General features: G+C 42.2%; 1 protein-coding gene across 1 annotated transcript in view; it reads right to left on the bottom strand.

Annotated features, from left to right (window-relative positions):
- LOC124711872 (cardioacceleratory peptide receptor-like) overlaps positions 1-12942 on the bottom strand; it is a 432968-nt gene that overhangs the window by 51680 nt on the left and 368346 nt on the right. The gene's annotated exons all lie outside the window — the stretch shown is intronic.

Here is a 12942-nt window from a genome sequence, read left to right on the forward strand (position 1 = left end):
CAGTGTACGTCCGTGTCTGTTGAATGGAATAAGTGCAACGTGACGGGTCACTGTGTAGGCGCCACAGAATTGCAGAAACGAACTAAGGTGTTTGGAATTCACCATTATCGCACCATGAATAAAGATGCCGATTTGTTGGTGTAACTTCGCAGTCAGTCCAACGTGTTTGCAAGGAATGTTGTGACAGACGGCTTGAAACCCAACAAGAATTGCTGATATCTGTCGCACGTTAACTGACGTGCTGAGGTGCCCGATTGTGAACGCATAGAAAAATGACTTAGTACTCCTATTTGGAACATCAGGTGGAACGTAGCAATGAGCAGTCTCTCATTTGATAGTTCTACGAGATCTAATAATCAATGATTGGATTCAGCTGGATGTGGCATATCTGAAGTAACATTTATGAAGAGAATTTGGGATTTTCTTCCTCGCCAACTGGAGTCCACTATCGGGACGGTGGTGCTTGGTGTGAGCGTGATGTCTCCAAGATATCTCACTTTTGCTGTCCAAAGATGTGATTACGTTAACTATAGTTGCCTTCTGTAGAGTTCAGATCTGTCTTGAATAGTGTAAATGGTCACAGTCGTTCGATTTATACCCTTTTCGGAAGAAAACAGTTTTGGCCCAGTTACCTTCGTAAAATACAGGGCTATTACAAATGATTGAAGCGATTTCATAAATTCACTGTAGCTCCTTTCATTGACATATGGTCATGACACACTACAGGTACGTAGAAAAACTCATAAAGTTTTGTTCGGCTGAAGGCGCACTTCAGGTTTCTGCCGCCAGAGCGCTCGAGAGCGCAGTGAGACAAAATGGCGACAGGTGCCGAGAAAGCGTATGTCGTGCTTGAAATGCACTCACATCAGTCAGTCATAACAGTGCAACGACACTTCAGGACGAAGTTCAACAAAGATCCACCAACTGCTAACTCCATTCGGCGATGGTATGCGCAGTTTAAAGCTTCTGGATGCCTCTGTAAGGGGAAATCAACGGGTCGGCCTGCAGTGAGCGAAGATACGGTTGAACGCGTGCGGGCAAGTTTCACGCGTAGCCCGCGGAAGTCGACGAATAACGCAATCAGGGAGCTAAACGTACCACAGGATGGTGCTCCACCGCACTTCCATCATGATGTTCGGCATTTCTTAAACAGGAGATTGGAAAACCGATGGATCGGTCGTGGTGGAGATCATGATCAGCAATTCATGTCATGGCCTCCACGCTCTCCCGACTTAACCCCATGCGATTTCTTTCTGTGGGGTTATGTGAAAGATTCAGTGTTTAAACCTCCTCTACCAAGAAACGTGCCAGAACTGCGAGTTCGCATCAACGATGCTTTCGAACTCATTGATGGGGACATGCTGCGCCGAGTGTGGGAGGAACTTGATTATCGGCTTGATGTCTGCCGAATCACTAAAGGGGCACATATCGAACATTTGTGAATGCCTAAAAAAACTTTTTGAGTTTTTGTATGTGTGTGCAAAGCATTGTGAAAATATCTCAAATAATAAAGTTATTATAGAGCTGTGAAATCGCTTCAATCATTTGTAATAACCCTGTAAACTTGTTTATGAAAAACAGATATACAATAAATCAAGATTAGATTTCTGAAGTTTAATTTTTTTCTAATATGGCGGCTGAATTTCGTGATTTGGAGGTCTAGTTCGAGTGCACAGATATCTGAGCAGGATGGTGTTTAATGGGTATGTGAAGCAGATGATGACAACTTGTAGGAAACACTCCGCAGTCCTCAGTAGTTAGGGAGCCTAAGTCAGTTGCAAATTCTAACAAAAATAAGGTTCTGCTGCTAGGTAGTTCGTGAGGCAGAGGTGTGGGCCAGCAGTTGCAGGAAGTCTTGAGGAGTGAGTACCAGGTTATCAGCATTGTAAGGCCTAGTGCAGGGTTGGCTCAGGTGACTGTTAACATATGGAGTTAAGTAGGAATTTTCCGAAAGAGGATCAGGTAGTGATTGTGGATGGAACTGGGAATAGTCTTGATAGGGACGGGGAGTATGATATAGGTGATGACCTGGTAAAGATAGCTAATCAAACTGATGGCATTAATGTGCACTTCGTGCAGCTGTTTCAGCGTCATGATCAGCCTCGTCTTAATGAGGCTCTTAGGCGTGTTGACATGGGGCTGGAGAAGGCGCCGATGGCGGAGGGCATGGAGCCCGTTGAGTCTATCAATAGATCGGGTGTCACAAGGTATGGCCTGGACCTCAATAAGTATGGGCGCTGGTGGGATCAGTCATGGGAAAGTTCCAGTAGTAGAGCAGCGACATTTTAGACTGAAATATCCCTGCTTAAAGGAAATCCCTCTAACAAAGGAATCGCTTTCAAAGGAGATCAGGTATCCAAGTAGGGAAGGAATTAGTCTATTTCATAAAAAATGTAGGAAATATTGGAGATGAAGTTAGGACACTGCTTATAGATGTTGACTGTAACATTGTTGGTGTATCGGAGCACCACTTAAAAAGTTTGACAATGCAGAGGCTTCCTTTACCGGGTTACAGATTAGATGGCTGTTTTTCAAGGAGTTCTTTGCGGAGAGGGGGAGTGGCAATGTACGTAAAAAATCATTCCATTTGAGTTCGTAGATGTACTGAACAGGTATTTGAATGTTGTGCAGGGGCGGTTGAATTTATTGAAACTAAACTTCTAATTGTCGTTATTTATAGTCAGAGCACTTCTACTCAAGCTATAGAGGATTCTTATAAACTATGTCTTGTCTCTTTTGGGTTCATAAATATATATTTGAATCTTTTATTAGTTTTATGTTGTAATTTCGTGTACTGACACGTTCCATGACCTTAGAAATTTGCACGTCAATTTTGTCCTACGGAACTAGACATGTAAAAAAAAAAAAAAAAAAAAAAAAAAAGAAAAGAAAAACAGGTTGCTGTTGTTCTCTCTGAATTCGAGGGGAGACGGCAACAGCCGGCCGAAGTGGCCAATCGGTTCTAGGCGCTTCAGTCCGGAACCGCGCGACCGCTGTGGTCGCAGGTTCGAATCCTGCCTCGGGCATGGATGTGTGTGATGTCCTTAGGTTAGTTAGGTTTAAGTAGTTCTAAGTTCTAGGGGACTGATGACCTGAGATGTTAAGTCCCATAGTGCTCAGAGCCATTTGAACCATTTTTAGACGGCAACATTCCGCACTTTCACCCTGACTTCGTACTTGGACCCGACGATACCCATCTTGCCGACTAGTCTAGTTGGAGGGCCCTCACAACGAACCCACAGTTACGTGTCTTGTTGGCTGAAATTATGTTTTAATGATAAAATATTTGAAATAACAGTAATCTAAATTTAACTGTAATACGGTAACTAGTTTCTATAGCAAAATGAAATATATTTTCATTAATGGTAACCGGTTTCAATCTATATTGATCATCTTCGGGCCTTTCCGCCCAACGTCTTCAGGGATCACTGAAGAAGATGCCTTATCGTCTGAAAGTGATCTGTATAGATTGCAACCAGTCACCAATAATAAAATACATTTTATTTCGCTGTCAAGACTGATTATTTTATTAGAATTCATTTCAATGTGTTATGCATTCAGTAGAAAAGTTGAGACGAGTCTCAAAATCAGATACTGTCATGTACACTAACCACTACAAGCACTTCATTAGTCATGGGTATCAGTGGAAGTTGATTCAGCACAATGTCTGTCGCCTAGGCCATGAAACTCTAAGATCAGTTGGCCATCTAAGTGGCGAGTGCTCCTTCGCTGCTTTGCACCGAGCTCTATCCCAATCTCGCTCGGCTCCGCCCTATCGCTATGGTCCATTTTGATGCACGTTAAAAAAACACAGAACGTTTCAAAAAAGGCTTTCCAACTTTAAAAATCCATATACGAGGGTTGTCCACGGAGTAAGTTCCGATCGGTCGCTAAATGGAAACCACAGTGAAAACCAGAAACATTTTATTTGCAAGAGTTAGCTACGCTTTCCAGGTACTTTTCTACATAGTCGCCGCTCCGACTTTGACATTTGCCGGCGCGTTATACCAAATTTCCAACACCATCGTCATAGAAGGCAGCCGCCTGTGCTTTCCGATAATTCTCTACTCTGGTCTATAGTGCGTAGCCTGCGCCCAAGTGTTGTCTTCGTATCCAGCGTTTCATGTAAACAGATGTGATACTCTGGACGAGCCAATTAGGGCGTGTTGTGGGTGATCGAACACTTCTACATCTACATCTACGTAATTACTCAGCAATTCACAATAAAATGCCTGGCATCGAAAAGGCTGCAGAGTGGGGCCGAAAATTGTCATGAAGAAGGAAGTGCGTGGCAGTTGTGTGAGGTGGGCTGCATTCATTAAGGCGAAGCCTCTCAGCGGGCCCTCCTACTTGGCGGGAGACATCGTTGTTCTAGGCACCTTTACTCGCTCACAGTCCGCTCACGACTGAAAAGAGCGTCTTGATGCGATCGACGGTCGTACTAGAGACACTACCCAACATATCTGTGCAAAGCTCCATTGGGTTTTCACTGTGGTGTCTATTTCGTGACCGATCGGAACTTACTTTCTGGAAAATCCTCGTAGATTTATTCATATGATTCACAGGTCTAGTTTTGGTATCATTTCTTTTAGCAAAGTTCATCAAGATATCTATCTCATAGCTAAATGGGTTGAATGTTTCTTCCGTTGGTTACGTGGCACATTTCATCCTAGCTTGATTTCTTGGCCGGCAGGTGTGACCGAGCGGTTCTAGGCGCTTCAGTCAGGAACCATGCGACCGCTACGGTCGCAGGTTCGAATCCTGCCTCGGGCATGGGTGTGTGTGATGTCCTTAGGTTAGTTAGGTTTAAGTAGTTCTAAGTGCTAAGGGACTGATGACCTCAGAAGTTAAGTCCCAGAGTGCTCAGAGCCATTTTTTTTTTATTTCTTGCCGCATGTCAGACATTACCTTATAGATTTGCAGTTGATAAGAAGCCAGTAAGGGTGGTACAAATACAGTATGCTCGATGCAGCTCAAGTCCACTGAGTGTGTGGGTCACACAATTCGCACACTCGACCGACCCATTTCCCTGCAAAACGGTCATTTAGGAAAACCTGAATCTCAGTGAGGTAGTGTGGTCATACACCATCTTCCATAAAGATATGCAGCATTCTTGATCAGCCTCGTCAGCCAGTGGGATTAGAAAGTTTCCCAACATGTCTAAGGATATTCTTCTACTGACTGTTTTCTCTTGGAAAAAAGAAAGGGCCGTAAATTTTACTCTTGCTCTTTGCACAAAAGACAGCTCTATGACTATCACGACCACATTCGTCGGTACTTTAAGGATTTTCACTGCCCCAAATCTTACAGTTGTCTTAATTAACTTTGCTACTTAAATGAAAAGTCGACTCATCACTAAAAATAATGGTTCCACAGCACATTTGTCTTTTATCCATTTGACGTAACATTTCTCCCTAGAAGTCCTTACAGGAAATCCTGGCACTGTATTTTATTTGTTGCACTGTTATTTATTTGTATTGTTTAAGGTTCAAATGTCTTCTTAACAAACGCCAAGCAGTAACTTGTGGGGGCGCCTAGCTCGAGAGAGGCACGCCGGATCGATTTTTAGAACTGTCCAGTAAAGATTTTCCTCGCTTATTCTACCACGTTGTCAGATACAGACGGTAGACCAGATGATTTTGTACGGCTTACCGAGCATCCAAAAAACTTATGCCGGTGATAAATGACATGTCCACTGGGAGACCCTGCACCGCACACTGTAGTAAATTAAACTGCACAGTTGTCGCTGACGTCGAGTCTTCAAACGAAAACACGTACACACGGCGAGCACACTTGGGACCAGTGAAAGGAGCCTTCTTTGACTCAACTGTCGCTAGCGCCGTCGGTGGCGTGACTCGGAACTAGCTTGATACGTGAAACAAAGCTTGATATACAGGGTGAGCACAAAGTCTTCCCCTGATTGTAACAATTTATTACAGAATAACCGTTTGACATAATAATTTACATTTGATACCGTTGCATAGGTTAGTGTTACTAGTTTTTTTATGACCACTTACGTTAGTAAACCTTAACGTGTGCTCCCTTGGAAGCTCGGAGAATGTCGAGGCGGTATTCCAGTTCCCGCCAGGTTTTTCGTGACATGTGTTCTGTCTAAGCACTCACAGTAGCTTGTATCCCAGCCTTCAGCTCATCGATGTCAGCAACTGTTGTGACGAAAACTCTGTTATTGATATAGCCCCAGAAAAAAATGTCAAGGGGTGTAATGTCTGGAAAAGGGAGTAATGTCCGGTTCGGTGGATTGGAAGGAACGGTCCAACACCCTGGCCACCCCGCTCTCGAGACATTACGCACCTTGACTTTTTTTCTGGTGCTGTATCAAGGACAGAGTCTTCGTCACACCAGTTGCTGACGTCTACAAACTGAAGGCTAGGAGACAATCTGCTGTGGGCACTGTGACAGAACACATGTTACGAAACACCAGGTGGGAACTGGAATACCGTCTCGACATTCTCCGAGCTACCAAGGGAGCATATGTTGAGGTTTACTAACGTAAGTGGTCTTTAAAAAAGCTAGTAACACTAACCTATGTAACGGCATCAAATGTAACTTACCATGTCAAACGGTTATTCTGTTATAAATTTTTATAATCAGGGCAAGACTTTGTGCTCACCCTGTATTTTTATTCAAAATTAAGCAAAGACTAAGTCTGTAAGCAACTGGAATAGTTTTCTATGAATTTCCAACAAATATATACGTTTCTACCTAGATACACACAAAGTTCATTATGGGTTCATAGACCCAAGTTCAGGTTCGAAGTCGAACCTTAAGCTTCTGAAGACAAAGATAAGGCCTTCCATTGTGCCTCAATGCTCTAAGTGAACATTCAAATGTTATACCAGTGGAAAAATGCTCCTTTCGGAGCACAAAAAATGCGAAAATGTTCTTGTTTATTTAAAAGTCTGTTGCTGAGAAGTGGGGTATCAGTTGCCTCATTCTACCTTCCTCAGCACCTTTAAAATTTTTCCCAAAAATTTTGGCAAGCGTACTCATGCTTTCTTTTTTAACATGCAACTCACCTCAAACTCCCACAAGCCCCCTAACTGCAACTTACTCACACGCACTAGTCATAGTTGTAAGCCGTTCATACCCATCCACTCCCAGTTGCCCTCCCTTACATACTTATTCAGTGCAGCTCTCTGTGTCTATTTGCCATTGCCTTTTGTGTGACAGGCAGAGTCCCCTTCGTTCTGTCGTACTACTACCGTCTCCTTTCACTGTTGCTCTTACTGCCAATATCTCATTCCTTCCTTCCTAATACTGCTGTCTCTCCTCACAGTCATTATCTCTCTCTCTTTGTCATTGTCACAGATTCTGACTCTCATACACTACCACTACTATTTACTTCACCACGCTTTTCCTAGCACTGTCCTGTGACAGTCAACTACGTTCTACTGCCTCGGTCTCTCCTCCCCCCCCTCTCTCTCTCTCTCTTTCTCCCTCTCTCTCTCTCTCTCTCTCTCTCACACACACACACACACACACACACACACACACACTGCCACTGTGTCCTTCAATCTTTGTATAATACAGCCACTATCTACTATCTTCCAGTTTCTATTACTTTACCATCGCTTTGTCACTACCACTGTCTTCTTCTCTCTCTCAGTATAAGAAAGCGCGAATATGTTCACATGTGAAAAATTTTAGGACTATTTTGAAAGGTGCCAAGGAACGTAGAATGAGGCAGCTGGAACCCCACTTTTCTGTCAGAATCTTTGAAATGAACAGGAACATATTTTTTGTGCCCCGATAGAAGCATTTTTCTGCTGGTCCCTTCTGTTTTTCTGCTCCAGCAGGGCATGTAACTCACATGAAAAGAAATTTATTGGTTAGTAAAATTTAAATAATTTACTTACGTGAAACTGACGCAAAACTAATTTTACACCTCAGAACGGATTTAGGTGCAAAAAATGTTTCATGTGGTCTGTACTACAACATCGTGTTCCCAGATGATAATAGACACTTTACAGCATATTTTTCATTGCTACGCCACTTTATAAGCTACGTCTGCTACTTACACCGGATTTTACTTGTGTATTTTACGTGTACAAGTAGCGTATCTTTCTCTGCATCTAGGAAACCGATAAAATCTGAAGAAAAATTTCAAGGTTGTTCGAGATCGGGATGTCAGGAATATATCAAAAAATTTCGACCATTTGCTGTGCGTAGCCGTCTTGGAATCCACGGCTGAGATTTGACCAGCTGGTGATGGCGAAAATATGATGAAAAAACTTTTTTTGTGGGGTTTTTGAGGACATGGCAGCGAATCAATGACGCCTCTACAAGTCGCATCGAACCCACCATAGACCACATCAGATACAAAAAGAATCAACCGATATGCTCCATTTGCCTAAGCAAGAAGAAGTGTGTAATATTCATACTTTGCACTGTAGGATAGGAACCCCTGGAGTGTGAGGTCGCAAAAGGCCAATGATGTTCGGCGCCCCACATGTTGTCTGTCATGTAACCACAATATTGGCTGCTAACGGCAACAAGGGGCGGGACTGGAGGTATCCAATGGTGAGCACAGCAGGAGGCTACGGAGTTTACTTGAACCGCTTAGTCGACGAGTATCTCACAACAGTGCTACAGTGCTGATGGTGTTCATAGAAAGCAGAACAATGGCAAAGGTATACAGAGCAAACATTGCATTACATCTACAACAACAGTTGCCGAAGATGACATTTCTCAGAGTGAGAAAGAAGTGGTAGATGAAATATTAGCGTTTCTGCAAAATGGGTCACTGGAATGTGTGATGTCGCATACGCTCTACTGTTCCGACAATGAATATGATTTTTACAGTGATACCGGTACGTGCTTAACAAGTGAAAGTTATATTGAAACAAGTGTTGAGACATGTACTTCATCATCCTTGTCGGACAGGGTGTCACGAATCCCGTCATCAGTGAAATGTAGCAAAGGGCAATGGTTGTACAAGGCACGGATTCACTTTTTTTTTTTTTTTTTTTTTTTGAGTCATCAAACACGCCACGAATACCTCTCCTATGCCAAACTCATCATCTCAGAGTAGCACTTTCAACCTACGTCTTCAGTTATTTGCTGGACGTATTCCAATTTCTGTCTTCCTCTACAGATTTTGCCCTCTACAGCTCCCTCTAATACCATGGAAGTTATCCCCTGATGTCTTAACAGATGTCCTATCTTCCTGTCCCTTCTCCTTGTCAGTGTTTTCCACATAATCCTTTCCTCTTCGATTCTGCGCAGAACCTCCTCATTCCTTATCAGTCCACCTAATTTTCAACATCCGTCTGTAGCACATCATCTCAAATGCTTCGATTCACTACCATACAATGCTGTGCTCCAAATGTACATTCTCAAAAGTTTCTCTCTCAAATTAAGGCCTATGTTAGATACTAGTAGACTTCTCCAGGAATGCCCTTTTTGCCGGTGCTAGTCTGCGTCATTGGTTATTTTGTTGTCTAGGTAGTAGAATTCCTTAACTTCATCTACTTCGCGATCATCAATCCGATGTTAAGTTTCTCGCTATTCTCATTTCTCCTACTTCTCATTACTTTAGTCTTTCTTCGATTTACTTTCAATCAATATTGTGTACTCATTAAACTGTTCATTCTACTCAGCAGGTCATGTAATTCTTCTGCACTTTCACTCTGGATAGCAATGTCATCAGCGAATCGTATTATTGATATCCTTTCACCTTGTATTTTGATTCCACTCCTGAACCTATCTTTTAATTGGATCATTACTTCTTCGGTGTAAAGACTACCTTCCTGTCTTACACCTTTTTAATTCAAGCACTTCGCTCTTGGTCGTCCACTATTACTATTCCTTCCTGGCTCTTGTACGTAGTGTATATTACCCGTATCTCCCTATAATTTACCCCCTATTTTTCTAAGGATTTCGAACTTCTTTGACCATTTTACATTGTCGAACGCTTTTTCCATGAACGTGTCTTGATTTTTCTTTAGTCTTGCTTCCATTATCAGCAGCAACGTCAGAATTGGCTTTCTGGCGCCTTTACCTTTCCTGGAGCCAAACTGATCGGCAGCTGAGACATCCTCAATTGTATTTTCCATTCTTCTGTATATTATTCTTGTCAGCCATTTGAATGCATGAGCTGTCAACATGATTGTGTGATAATCCTCGCACTTGTCAGCTCTTGCAGTCTTCCGAATTGTATGGATGATATTTTTCCGAAAGTCAGGTGGTATGTCGCCAGACTCGGTTATTGTACACACCAACGTGAATATTCGTTTTGTTGCCAATTCCCCAAATGATTTTAGAAATTCTAATGGAATGTTATCTGTCCCTTCTGCCTTATTTGATCTTAAGACCTCCAAAGTTCTCTTAATTCTGATTCCAACACTGGATCCCGTATCTCTTCTAAATCCACTCCTGTTTCTTCTTGTATCACACCAGACAAATCTTCCTCCTCATAGAGGCCTTCAGTGTACTCTTTCCACCTATCCGCTCTCTCCCGTGCATTTATCAGTGTAATTACCGTTGCAATATTAATGTTACCACCTCTGCTTTTAATTTCACCGAAGATCATTTGACTTTCCTGTATGCTGAGTCAGTTCTTCCGACAATCATTTCTTTTTCTATTTCTTCATATTTTTCACGCAGCCATTTCGTCTTAGCTTTCCTGCATTTCCTATTTATTTCGTTCCTCAGTGACTTGTATTTCTGTATTCCTGAGTTTTGTGGAACATTTTTGTACTTCCTCCGTTCATTGATCAACTGACGTATTTCTTCTGTTACCCATGGTTTCTTCGCAGTTATCATCTTTGGACCTATGTTTTTCTTTCCAACTTCTGTGATGGCCCTTTTTTCCTATTCAACTGTATGCCCCCTGAGCTATATCCTTGGAGAAATTCAAGCGTATCTCGTCATTTCTTAGTACTTTTGTATCTCACTTCTTAGCAAATTGATTCTTCCTGACTAATCTCTCAAACTTCAGCCTGCTCTTCGTCACTACTACATTGTGATTTGAGTCTGTATCTGCTCCTGGGTATGCCTTGCATCCAGTATTTGATTTCGGAACCTCTCTCTGACCATAATGTAACCTAACTGAAATCTTACCGCATCACTAGGCCTTTTTCAGGTATACCTCGTCCTCTGGTGACTCTTGAATAGCTATTACTAGCTGATATTTATTACAGAACTCAATTAATCTTTATCCTCTCTCATTCCTTGTGCCAAGCCCATATTCTCCTGTAACCCTTTCTTCTACTCCTACCCTACAATTGCATTCCCGTTCCCCACGACTATCAGATTTTCATCTCCTTTTACATACTGTGTTAACTTTCCAAAATCCTCATATACTTTATCTATCTATTCATCTTCAGCTTGGTTTGCTGTCAATTCTGATCAGAACAGCCCTATCACTGAACTGTTCACAGTAACAAACTCTGTCCCCTACTTTCCTATTCGTAACTAATCCTACTCCCTTTATACCGTTTTCTGCTGCTGTTGTTATTTCCCTATACTCATCGGACCAGAAATCCTTGTCTTCTTTCCATTTCACTTGACTGACCCCTTTCCAGGCTTTCTAGCTTCCCTACCACGTTTTAGCTTCTGACATTCCACGCCTCGACTCGAGGAACGTAATCCTTTTGTTGATTATTGAATCTTTTTCTCATGGTAGTTCCCCTGTGGCAGTCTCTTCCCGGAGATGCGCGTGGGGGATTATTGCGGAATATTTTGCCAATAGAGAGATCATCATGACACTTTTTCAATTACAATCCATATGTCCTGTGGTTACATATGTGTCTTTAATGGAGTGGTTTCCTTTGCCTTCTGCATCTTCATGCCGTTGATCATTGTCGATTCTTCCCACCCCAAGGACAAGAGAGTGGCCTGAACCTCTGTCTGCTCCTCCGCCCTCTTCGACAAGCCGTTGGCAGAATGAAGGTGACTTCTTATGCCTTCTTGTGCATAACATAATTGTGTGCATGGAAGGTCATCCACAGCGTACCAAAACAAAATTATGAACAGACTTCTAATAACTCCGCAGCAATATTACCATGTAGTTCATAAGAAAAACTACAGATATTCAAGGGAGGACAAGGCGCACTTGTTACAAAAACAGGTGCTTGTTCGTTTCATCTATGTTTTATACAATTTACAGGATGTGCGTCATACTGACCTACTACCTTATTCTCATAAAATTGTGCGACATAGATTACAGTGATTTCGAGGGAAGCAGTGGATGGTTGCATAACTTCAAAAATTACTTTAGAATTCAATGACGTAAGATAGCGAAATTTCGAGCAAAGCGTCAACTTTAGGACGGACAGCAAGCTGCGGAATCGGTCGGAAAATTAGTAGATGACATAAACAAACTTATTCCATCGTTTAGTGAAGAATTTGTTTTCAAGTCCGACCAATCAGGATCTGAAAAGGAAATGCATTTGAAAAGGACCCCGAAAATTATAGGTACCAAGAGCGATGCAGCAAGATCAACTATCATCAATGCTCTATGCTTTAACGCTTTCAATTACAATTATGCCGACTGTTAATCTTCACGCATTATTTAAGAGCGGATATTCCCAAGGAGTCCCCTTTCGATCTCTATGATGCGAATCTTTGTGATCATCACTTTTCATTCGGTGTTCATGGCGCAAATTCATGGTTTGTTTTGAACTTTAATTGAATATCGACGATGTGTATTTTGTAAAGAGTAATACATACATCCCACTGAAGCTTGATACCTGCACCTCCCGGACATTGATTTTTCATCTTCCTCTTAAAGAGCTTGGTGAGTCATTAACAGGTAATATTATTCCTGTCGTAATTGTCAACACAACACTTTCAAATGAGCCTTACTAAAGACTGAACTTGCGACTTCCCACTCAAGTGGTTCCTTGTACTACGATCCTTATGTTGAATATACGAATGGTTCCAAGCCCAAGGGCTATCCGTACCGATGTTGTACAGGTC

Source organism: Schistocerca piceifrons, chromosome 8 (assembly GCF_021461385.2).
Source record: "Schistocerca piceifrons isolate TAMUIC-IGC-003096 chromosome 8, iqSchPice1.1, whole genome shotgun sequence".
Taxonomy (NCBI): domain Eukaryota; kingdom Metazoa; phylum Arthropoda; class Insecta; order Orthoptera; family Acrididae; genus Schistocerca; species Schistocerca piceifrons.